Source organism: Bactrocera dorsalis, unplaced genomic scaffold (assembly GCF_023373825.1).
Source record: "Bactrocera dorsalis isolate Fly_Bdor unplaced genomic scaffold, ASM2337382v1 BdCtg019, whole genome shotgun sequence".
NCBI classification, from domain to species: Eukaryota; Metazoa; Arthropoda; class Insecta; order Diptera; family Tephritidae; genus Bactrocera; species Bactrocera dorsalis.
The window spans coordinates 135,522-148,626 of NW_026038070.1; positions in this window are offsets into that span (position 1 = coordinate 135,522).

Here is a 13,105-nt window from a genome sequence, read left to right on the forward strand (position 1 = left end):
CGCATGATCTTGGTGGCCAACTTACGGGTCCATTTCTTGAGATGAATTGTTGTCCGAAGTTTTCCCTCAAAATGGCCATAGAATCGCGAGCTGTGTGGCATGTAGCGCCATCTTGTTGAAACCACATGTCAACCAAGTTCAGTTCTTCCATTTTTGGCAACAAAAAGTTTGTTAGCATCGAACGATAGCGATCGCCATTCACCGTAACGTTGCGTCCAACAGCATCTTTGAAAAAATACGGTCCAATGATTCCACCAGCGTACAAACCACACCAAACAGTGCATTTTTCGGGATGCATGGGCAGTTCTTGAACGGCTTCTGGTTGCTCTTCACCCCAAATGCGGCAATTTTGCTTATTTACGTAGCCATTCAACCAGAAATGAGCCTCATCGCTGAACAAAATTTGTCGATAAAAAAGCGGATTTTCTGCCAACTTTTCTAGGGCCCATTCACTGAAAATTCGACGTTGTGGCAGATCGTTCGGCTTCAGTTCTTGCACGAGCTGTATTTTATACGGTTTTACACCAAGATCTTTGCGTAAAATCTTCCATGTGGTCGAATAACACAAACCCAATTGCTGCGAACGGCGACGTATCGACATTTCACGGTCTTCAGCCACACTCTCAGAAACAGACGCAATATTCTCTTCTGTACGCACTGTACGCATTCGTGTGGTTGGTTTAATGTCCAATAAAGTAAACTGAGTGCGAAACTTGGTCACAATCGCATTAATTGTTTGCTCACTTGGTCGATTATGTAGACCATAAATCGGACGTAAAGCGCGAAACACATTTCGAACCGAACACTGATTTTGGTAATAAAATTCAATGATTTGCAAGCGTTGCTCGTTAGTAAGTCTATTCACGATGAAATGTCAAAGCATACTGAGCATCTTTCTCTTTGACACCATGTCTGAAATCCCACGTGATCTGTCAAATACTAATGCATGAAAATCCTAACCTCAAAAAAATCACCCGTTATAAGATTGTGAAATTTTTCCAAATACACTGTCGTTACGGCTATATGACATCTCCAATAACCTCAAAACGGTTAATTAGCATAAATATGTATAGTTCGTATTTTTACGCAACTTGGTATCGAGTGCTTAATGTATATGTACTAAAAAATGGATTCTACACCTTAATATAAGATTGTGAAATTTTTCCAAATGCACTGTTGTTGTGGCTATATGACATCTCCAATAACTTCAAAAAGGCTAATTAACATAAATATGTATAGTTCATATTTATACGCAACTTGGTACCGATTGCTTAATGTATATGTACTAAAAAATGGATTCTACAACTTAATATAAGATTGTGAAATTTTTCCAAATGCACTGTTGTTGTGGCTATATGACATCTCCAATAACCTCAAAACGGTTAATTAGCATAAATATGTATAGTTCATATTTTTACGCAACTTGGTATAGATTGCTTAGTGCATATGTACTTAAAAAATGGATTCTACACCTTAATATAAGATTGTGAAATTTTTCCAAATACACTGTCGTTATGGCTATGCGACAACTCCAGTCACTTCAAAAATGCTAATTAACATAAACATGTAAAGTTCATATTTTTACGCAAGTCAGTATCGATTTCTTAATGTATATGTACTAAAAAATGGATTCTAAACCTTAATATAAGATTGTGAAATTTTTCCAAATGCACTGTTGTTATGGCTATATGACAACTCCAATAACCTCAAAACGGTTAATTAGCATAAATATGTATAGTTCATATTTTTACGCAACTTGGTATCGATTGCTTAATGTATATGTACTAAAAAATCGATTCTACACCTTAATATAAGATTGTGAAATTTTTCCAAATACACTGTCGTTATGGCTATATGACAACTCCAATAACCTCAAAACGGTTAATTAGCATAAATATGTATAGTTCGTATTTTAACGCAGCTTGGTATAGATTGCTTAGTGCATCTGTACTAAAAAATCGATTCTACACCTTAATATAAGATTGTGAAATTTTTCCAAATACACTGTCGTTACGGCTATATGACAACTCCAATAACCTCAAAACGGTTAATTAGCATAAATATGTATAGTTCATATTTTTACGCAACTTGGTATCGAGTGCTTAATGTATATGTACTAAAAAATGGATTCTACACCTTAATATAAGATTGTGAAATTTTTCCAAATACACTGTCGTTACGGCTATATGGCAACTCCAATAATCTCAAAACGGTTAATTAGCATAAATATGTATAGTTCATATTTTTACGCAACTTGGTATAGATTGCTTAGTGCATCTGTACTAAAAAATCGATTCTACACCTTAATATAAGATTGTGAAATTTTTTCAAACGCACTGTCATTATGGCTATATGACAACTCTAATAACCTCAAAACAGCTAATGAACATAAACATGTAAAGTTCATATTTTTACGCAACTCAGTATCGATTGCTTAATGTATAACATAAAAAATAAAACAATGCGTTTATAAATCAGCACTATGTGCTTCTCTTGAGCTTTATTATAAAACTGACTACACTTAACTTTAAAGCTTATAATCTAACCTATGCTTGAGCCGGCCTACGTGACCAAAGATGCTTGGTCAGCTAAAAGGGTTTGCGCGTGTAGCGCTCACCTGCAGCTATTTGGTTTTGGGGGAGAAGACATGGTTGCGCGTGTTTCGCTCACTTAAGATTTTAGCTGATGCGCGTTTAGCGCAGTTGCACTTTTGGTTGTAATAGGACTCCAAAGTATGCAAACGGTTTATATGTTTCTAGCATATAATGTGGGAATAAAATATTGTGTTAACTCCTCCCTCCGAAATATCAAGCGTCCCCGCTTGATTAATTAAAAAAATGGGATGTCGTTAAGACTTCTATGCTGCGTCCTTTTAATTACTGGCATTTGAAATGATTCCGGTTTGCTAATAATTATTTCAGGCTTTACGCGCTTTTTGCATCTGAAAATTGCAATTATGGTAAGTACTAGGGCTAATAGCCCAAAATGAGTGAATAAACTGGATTTCACTAAAAGATTCAGAGAACTTATTTTTTTAATGTTTTTTATATTAAGCTCTTTCATAAGTTTTAAGGATAAAACTTCCTCGAACTCTGAATTTGAGTTTGAATGTTGGATTAAAGCAGGCAGTGGTCTCAAGCTATGTTGTTCTAAAGTTGTAAAATTCATGTTATTTATTCTTATAGTTTCATTAAAGATTCTTATCAAATATGATCCTCTTAATTTTCTAGTATTATTATTTGTAGTAATATTTCCTTCGAAATTATTTAAAAGTATTAATCCATTATTTATTTCTACAATATTTTTAACATGTTCCGTATTTGTTACGGTGCACTTATATGGTTTATTCCTTATTAAATTTTTTATACAATTTTCGTTTTCCAAATTAACAATTTGGGTTTGTTTGCAAATTTGTATTTCATTTATTATTTTACAATCTTTTTCTATACCATAATATTCTTCATTACATTTCAGTATTTTTTCAAAATTTATCTTTAAAATAGTTTCGTTTTTACTTAAAGGCTTAATTATAATAGATTTGCAAATTTCTTTACCGGTTTTCGGTATTTTTATCATATAAATTAGTAAGTTTTGTTTTACAGCAATTTGAACGTCTGCAAAATTTAGAGATTCTTCTAACGAACCAAATTGCAGATTCTCTTCGATAAAAATTTTATTTATTCTATGAGCTTCTTGATTGTTAATAATAACTGAGTTAATAATGTTCGCTTTAGTTAAATGAATTGCTCTTTTAATATTTTCTAACTCATCTTTGATTATGTCAATTTTAAATTTATATTGAAGTATTAGGGCGGTTTGAAATTCGTTACTACTTCCTAGAGACTTTATTATTGAGTTGCTAATTTCTGTTATATTGTTTATTCTTTCTAAAATGTTTTTGTTGATTATTAATTGTTGGTTGTTATTCTCGATTACTTCTTTAAATTTGCTGTTGATGGCTATTAAATCGTCATGGTCAGGGTTGCCAGCTATCCATTTCCAGGCTGATCCTATGTAGTCTAGTGATCTTTTATTTTTGTATTTAGGTAAAATGTTATTAATTGTTATGTTGATATTACTGATTTCGTCTGTTATAAATGGGTAAAGAGGGTTGTTAGCTGGAATGTTTCGTATGAAGTTTCTGTTCAGTTCCCGTAATATTGTAGAGTATTCTGTTATGTTTGTCATGTGGATAATCCGGTATGTTCCTGTTTGAATTTTGCCAATTCCTTCCTCCATCATTACGATTTCTGACTGAGTGTAATCTAACACCTCAACCGAACCATCGCTTAAAATAAAGTTCAGGAAAAAGAGAGATCTAAAAATAATAAAAATGTTCTGAGTTAGTTTCGTATGCGGTCCTTGTGAACTATTTTGCCTGATTCTGTTTTTACCGTGGAATGTCTGTTTTCCTTAACTATTTCCTCTTTGTACCTTTTTGAAAGTTTTGTTCCTAATCTTTTATTCTGTTTAACAAAAATTTTGTCTCCTGTTCTATAGTCAATAGTTTCCTTTCTATATTTGTTATGATATTGCAGGTCCTTTTCCTGTTTCTCTTTTAATTTTTCTAGAACCTTTTTCATAGTTTCTTCTCTGTTAGTGGCATTTGAGGTAGGTCTACCGAAGAATATGTCAACGGGTTTTTTTCCTGTAACAGAATGAACAGAATGGTTGTATTCGTTTACAGACCATTCCATTAACTCGTCGAAATTTTTATCAGAGTGTTCCTGTTTTAAGCATCTCAAAATTACTGATATTGTTGAATGGAACCGTTCTATTTGTCCATTCACCTCGCTTTTATGGTGGTGTAGTTAATATTTTTATATTGAATTAGTTTTCTAACATGAATTTTATTGGTTGAGAATTAAATGTCCTTTCGTTATCGAAAACTATAGCCTTCGGAATTCCAAAATAAAATATTATCTCTCTTAAGGGTTTTCTTATACTGTCTATACTTTTCCCGTATATTTTCTTTATAATGGCTAATTTGGAAAACTTGTCAATAGAAGTCAGTACTTTATGTTTGTCTGTTGAGAAAATGTCTATGTGAATAGTATGACCTGAATATTCTGGTAAGGGTGTAGCTCCTAATTTTACATTGTTTGGGTGGCGATCATACTTATTTTCTTTACAAACTTTGCATAATTTTGTTATTTTTTTTATTTTTTTCGACATAGCGGGGAAATAATATTTTTCCAAAATCTGTAGCTTATTTTCTTTTTCGTTTCTGTGAGCACGATTATGTTCCTCGATTATTATTTTATCTTGGGCCTCGGTCTGAGTAATATCTTCAACTACTATTTGTGTGAAACGAATTTTGTAATTTGCGAAATGTAGAGGGTAGATTGATTGGATTTTTAGCATAATGGGCTCTGTGGTTTTTATACCATTGATTACCGATGGATTAAGATATTTCTTTAAAAGCGATTTTAGCGATTCTTCATTGTAGGTTGTCTCAGTTATTAAGTGCCTATGGTACGTAGGGAAAACTATTTCGAATTTGTATGGATTTTTGGAATCTTCTGATATGAAAATTTGGTTTTTGAAAACGTTAATGGGTATTTCTACTGAAGAAATTAAATTTTCGGAAGAGCTGTCACTACTGTGGACAGTCATTGAATTTAAATTAGCGATTGGTGGTCGTGTGAGTAGGTCTGCGACGATGTTTGTGTTGCCTGGTTTATAAATGATTTCGTGGTTATATTCTTCCAATTGTGCCTTCCATCTCTTCATTTTTGCATTAGTATTTTTGTTGCTGAGAGCAAAGGTCAATGGTTGGTGATCAGTGTAAATCTTAACCTTTTTTGATCCGTATAGGAAGCATTTCAGGGACTGTAGTGCCCAAATTATTGCCAACATTTCTTTTTCATTGGCGGCAAAAGTTTCCTCTGCTCTGCTTAGAGTTCTTGACAGAAAGGATATTGGCCTACCGTCTTGGGAGAGTACGGCTCCTAGAGCGTAATTTGAAGCATCCGTGGTAAGCTCAAAAGCTTTTTCGAAATCTGGATAGTGAAGTATAACATCGTCTGACGTCAGGCAATTTTTCAGGTCTTTAAAAGCTTCTACTTGTTGTGCTGTTAGATTTAAAAGTGTCCTTTTAGACTGATTCTTGGAAACTCTTCCAAGCTCTCCTCTCAGTATTTCAGTCAGGGGTTTTGCAATTTGTGCGTACGCCTTTATAAATCTGCGATAATGTCCGGTCATTCCTAAAAAGGAGCGTAAATCGTGGACAGTTTTGGGCCGTGGAAAATTTATTATAGCTTCTATCTTTTTTTGTGTAGTGCGAATTCCATTTTGGCCAACTATTATACCGAGGAACTCGATTTCCTTTTTGATAAATTCACATTTATCGAACTGTACCTTTAAATGCGCTTTTTCGAGAGTGTCAAATATAATTGCAAGATCTCTAAAATGGTCTTCTTTGCTTTTGCTAAAGATAATTATGTCGTCAACATAAACGTAGCACCGAACGCCGATGTGTTTCCGTAGCACATCATCCAAAGTGCGTTGGAAAATGGCAGGCGCATTTCTTAAGCCGAATGGAAGTCGAGTAAATTCGAATTTCCCATTGGCAATAGAGAAGGCGGTCTTCTCAATATCTGCTTCGTTGAGAGCAATCTGATGGAATCCACTCTTAAGGTCAATTGTAGAAAAATACTTATTTGATCCTAGATTAGTTAGAATAGTGGTAATATCTGGAATGGGATATTTATCTGGTATGGTATCCTCGTTCAATTTACGATAGTCGATAACCATACGAAATTTTTTTAATCCTGAGGCGTCTTCTTTCTTCGGTACGACCCATACCGGAGAATTGTAGGGAGATTTCGATGGTCGAATAATGCCATCTTTAAGTAATTCCTCAATTTGTTTGTCTATTTCTTTTTTTAAAGGCATTGGATAGGGGTAAGTTTTGGAATATATTGGTCTATCGCTTTTAGTCCTAATTTCGGCTTTAACGTTCGTGACATATGTTAATTTTTTATCTGGTTCAGCAAATAATGTTGGGCAAGAGTTAAAGAGTTGTTTTAATCTTTCGTTATCTTCGGGACTCAAATGATTTAGCCTTAATGTAGTGTGTGCAATAGAGTTAATTGCTAACTGGTGGATGGGGTATTCATATTTATTGAGTAATGTAAAATAGTTCTCCTTAGTAAAAATTACTGCGTTTAAACTTTTCATTGTATCGTTACCTATTATGGCATCAAAGGTTCTTAACTTGGGCAAAATGTGAAATTTTAATTTACCTATTTCATCACCGAAAACACTGATATTAGCATGATGAGTAATTTTGACGGGTCCACCAACAGAATTTGCAATGAAGGGTTTGTTCGGAATGGGGTTCCTAATATAAGTTGGACTAATATAATTTTTGTTCGATCCGGTATCTAATAAAAATTTTAGTCCATTTTTCATTTTGAAACGATAGTATGGCAATGAGGAGTTTAGTCTAAAAAATTGATATTGTCACTAGGGGTTGCTTCGACCTCTTCTTGTTCTTCGTTGTATTCGGGTTGGTAGTCCTGTGAAGACTCGTAGTACCCTTCAGGATATTCTAATATTTCATTATTGTATTCTATTGGGTCAGTTTCTGTAACTTCAGTATTGTAGATCCGTTGCATTTTATTAGGAGTCTGTATTATCTGTGATGGTGGTCTCTTACTAGCTTGATTATTAATAGCCTGCGCTGGTCCATTACTAAATGCTTGTGGTTTGTTACTGAATGTTTGCTGCCTATTATAAAATGTTTGATTTTGTTGATACTGAGGCCTATTCTGATAATTTATTTGCTTCGTTTGAACAGAGCGATCAACTTCCATTGGTGTAGGAGGTTTTGGAGGAAGAGGTGGTCTAAAGTTTGGTTGCACTGTGACGTAGTGTCGGTTTTGTCCGTACTGTTGATACGAATTTGGTCTAAGGGATTGGTTGTGAACATTTGTAAGTTCTGGGTAAAAGGGTCTTACTTGGGGTTTGAATGAGTATGACCTTGGTTGATTGTGGCTAATGGGTTGATTGTGGCTAATAGGTTTGGTATTGGTCGGCAAGCGACTGATACTATTTGTATGGTTCGTCCTGTAATTCATGTTGCCTAATTTGAGACACATATTGAGAGCCTGTGGTAAACTGGTTGGTTCCTTTACACTTAACAGACTGGGTAAGTTACCGTTCAGACCTCTTATAACGGGCGATTTTTTTGAGGTTAGGATTTTCATGCATTAGTATTTGACAGATCACGTGGGATTTCAGACATGGTGTCAAAGAGAAAGATGCTCAGTATGCTTTGACATTTCATCATGAATAGACTTACTAACGAGCAACGCTTGCAAATCATTGAATTTTATTACCAAAATCAGTGTTCGGTTCGAAATGTGTTTTATCGACAAATTTTGTTCAGCGATGAGGCTCATTTCTGGTTGAATGGCTACGTAAATAAGCAAAATTGCCGCATTTGGGGTGAAGAGCAACCAGAAGCCGTTCAAGAACTGCCCATGCATCCCGAAAAATGCACTGTTTGGTGTGGTTTGTACGCTGGTGGAATCATTGGACCGTATTTTTTCAAAGATGCTGTTGGACGCAACGTTACGGTGAATGGCGATCGCTATCGTTCGATGCTAACAAACTTTTTGTTGCCAAAAATGGAAGAACTGAACTTGGTTGACATGTGGTTTCAACAAGATGGCGCTACATGCCACACAGCTCGCGATTCTATGGCCATTTTGAGGGAAAACTTCGGACAACAATTCATCTCAAGAAATGGACCCGTAAGTTGGCCACCAAGATCATGCGATTTAACGCCTTTAGACTATTTTTTGTGGGGCTACGTCAAGTCTAAAGTCTACAGAAATAAGCCAGCAACTATTCCAGCTTTGGAAGACAACATTTCCGAAGAAATTCGGGCTATTCAGGCCGAAATGCTCGAAAAAGTTGCCCAAAATTGGACTTTCCGAATGGACCACCTAAGACGCAGCCGCGGTCAACATTTAAATGAAATTATCTTCAAAAAGTAAATGTCATGAACCAATCTAACGTTTCAAATAAAGAACCGATGAGATTTTGCAAATTTTATGCGTTTTTTTTTTTTTAAAAGTTATCAAGCTCTTAAAAAATCACCCTTTATATGTATACTGCATATTTTTACGCAACTTGGTATCGATTTCTTACTCCATATGTACTATAAAATCGATTCTACACCTTAATATAAGATTGTGAAATTTTTCCAAATACACTGTCGTTACGGCTATATGATAACTCCAATAACCTTAAAACTGCTAATTAGCATTATATATGTATAATGCATATTTTTAAGCAACTTGGTATAGATTGCTTAGTGTATATGTACTTAAAAAATGGATTCTACTCCTTAATATAAGATTGTGAAATTTTTCCAAATACACTGTCGTTACGGCTATATGACAACTCCAATAATCTCAAAACGGTTAATTAGCATAAATATGTATAGTTCATATTTTTACGCAACTTGGTATAGATTGCTTAATGCATGTGTACTAAAAAATCAATTCTACACCTTAATATAAGATTGTGAAATTTTTTCCAAACGCACTGTCGTTATGGCTATATGACCACTCCAATAACTTCAAAAAGGCTAATTAACATAAACATGTAAAGTTCATATTTTTACGCAACTTGGTATCGATTGCTTAATGTATATGTACTAAAAAATGGATTCTACACCTTAATATAAGATTGTGAAATTTTTCCAAATGCACTGTTGTTGTGGCTATATGACAACTCCAATAAATTCAAAACGGTTAATTAGCATAAATATGTATAGTTCATATTTTTACGCAACTTAATATCGAGTGCTTAGTGCATATGTACTACAAAATCGATTCTACACCTTAATATAAGATTGTGAAATTTTTCCAAATACACTATCGTTACGGCTATATGACATCTCCAATAAGCTCAAAACGGTTAATTAGCATAAATATGTATAGTTCGTATTTTTACGCAGCTTGGTATCGAGTGCTTAATGTATGTGTGCTAAAAAATGGATTCTACACCTTAATATAAGATTGTGAAATTTTTCCAAATACACTGTCGTTATGGCTATATGACAACTCCAATAACTTCAAAAAGGCTAATTAACATAAACATGTATAGTTCATATTTTTACGCAGCTTGGTATAGATTGCTTATTGTATATGTTCTAAAAAATGGATTCTACACCTTAATATAAGATTGTGAAATTTTTCCAAATAAACTGTCGTTACGGCTATATGACAACTCCAATAACTTCAAAAAGGCTAATTAACATAAACATGTATAGTTCATATTTTTACGCAACTCAGTATCGAATGCTTAATGTATATGTAATAAAAAATGGATTCTACAACTTAATATATGATTGTGAAATTTTTCCAAATGCACTGTTGTTGTGGCTATATGACAACTCCAATAACCTCAAAACGGTTAATTAGCATAAATATGTATAGTTCATATTTTTACGCAACTTGGTATCGATTGCTTAATGTATATGTACTAAAAAATCGATTCTACACCTTAATATAAGATTGTGAAATTTTTCCAAATACACTGTCGTTATGGCTATATGACAACTCCAATAACCTCAAAACGGTTAATTAGCATAAATATGTATAGTTCGTATTTTTACGCAGCTTGGTATAGATTGCTTAGTGCATCTGTACTAAAAAATCGATTCTACACCTTAATATAAGATTGTGAAATTTTTCCAAATACACTGTCGTTATGGCTGTATGGCAACTCCAATAATCTCAAAACGGTTATTTAGCATAAATATGTATAGTTCATAATTTTACGCAACTTGGTATCGGCTACTTAGTGCATATGTAATACAAAATCGATTCTACACCTTAATATAAGATTGTGAAATTTTTCCAAATACACTGTCGTTATGGCTGTATGGCAACTCCAATAACCTCAAAACAGCTAATTAGTACAAATATGTATAGTTCATATTTTTACGCAACTTGGTATCGATTGCTTAGTGCATATGTACTAAAAAATGGATTCTACACCTTAATATAAGATTGTGAAATTTTTCCAAATACACTGTCGTTATGGCTGTATGGCAACTCTTATAATCTCAAAACGGTTAATTAGCATAAATATGTATAGTTCATATTTTTACGCAACTTGGTATCGAGTGCTTAGTGCATATGTACTAAAAAATCGATTCTACACCTTAATATAAGATTGTGAAATTTTTCCAAATACACTGTCGTTACGGCTATATGACATCTCCAATAACCTCAAAACGGTTAATTAGCATAAATATGTATAGTTCATATTTTTACGCAACTTGGTATCGAGTGCTTAGTGCATATGTACTAAAAAATCGATTCTACACCTTAATATAAGATTGTGAAATTTTTTCCAAATACACTGTCGTTACGGCTATATGACATCTCCAATAACCTCAAAACGGTTAATTAGCATAAATATGTATAGTTCATATTTTTACGCAACTTGGTATCGAGTGCTTAGTGCATATGTACTTAAAAAATGGATTCTACACCTTAATATAAGATTGTGAAATTTTTCCAAATACACTGTCGTTATGGCTATATGACAACTCCAATAACCTCAAAACATCTAATTAACATAAACATGTAAAGTTCATATTTTTACGCAACTTGGTATCGATTACTTAGGGCATATGTACTAAAAAATCGATTCTACGCCTTAATGTAATATTGTGAAATTTTTCCAAATACACTGTCGTTACGGCTATATGACATTTCCAATAACCTCAAAAGGGTTAATTAGCATAAATATGTATAGTTCATATTTTTACGCAACTTGGTATCGATTGCTTAATGTATATGTACTAAAAAATGGATTCTACAACTTAATATAAGATTGTGAAATTTTTCCAAATACACTGTCGTTACGGCTATATGACATCTCCAATAACCTCAAAACGGCTAATAAGCATAAATATGTATAGTTCATATTTTTACGCAACTTGGTATCGATTGCTTAGTGCATGTGTACTAAAAAATCGATTCTACACCTTAATATAAGATTGTGAAATTTTTCCAAATACACTGTCGTTATGGCTATATGACAACTCCAATAACCTTTAAGCGGCTAATTTGCATATATATGAATAGTTCATACTTTTACGTAGCTTGGTATAGATTGCTTAGTGCATCTGTACTAAAAAATCGATTCTACACCTTAATATAAGATTGTGAAATTTTTCCAAATACACTGTCGTTACGGCTATATGACAACTCCAATAACCTCAAAACGGTTAATTAGCATAAATATGTATAGTTCATATTTTTACGCAACTTGGTATCGATTGCTTAATGTATATGTACTAAAAAATGGATTCTACACCTTAATATAAGATTGTGAAATTTTTTCAAACGCACTGTCGTTATGGCTATATGACATCTCCAATAACCTCAAAACGGCTAATAAGCATAAATATGTATAGTTCATATTTTTACGCAACTTGGTATCGATTTCTTAGTGCATATGTACTAAAAAATCGATTCTACACCTTAATATAAGATTGTGAAATTTTTTCCAAATACACTGTCGTTACGGCTATATGACATCTCCAATAACCTCAAAACGGCTAATAAGCATAAATATGTATAGTTCATATTTTTACGCAACTTGGTATAGATTGCTTAGTGCATATGTACTTAAAAAATGGATTCTACACCTTAATATAAGATTGTGAAATTTTTCCAAATACACTGTCGTTATGGCTATATGACAACTCCAATAACCTCAAAACAGCTAATTAGCATAAAAATGTACAGTTCATATTTTTACGCAACTTGGTATCGATTGCTTAATGTATGTGTGCTACAAAATGGATTCTACACCTTAATATAAGATTGTGAAATTTTTCCAAATACACTGTCGTTATGGCTATATGACAACTCCAATAACCTCAAAACGGTTAATTAGCATAAATATGTATAGTTCATATTTTTATGCAACTTGGGATCGGTTACTTAGTGCCTATGTACTAAAAAATGGATTCTACACCTTAATATAAGATTGTGAAATTTTTCCAAATACACTATCGTTACGGCTATATGACATCTCCAATAACCTCAAAACGGCTGATTAGCAT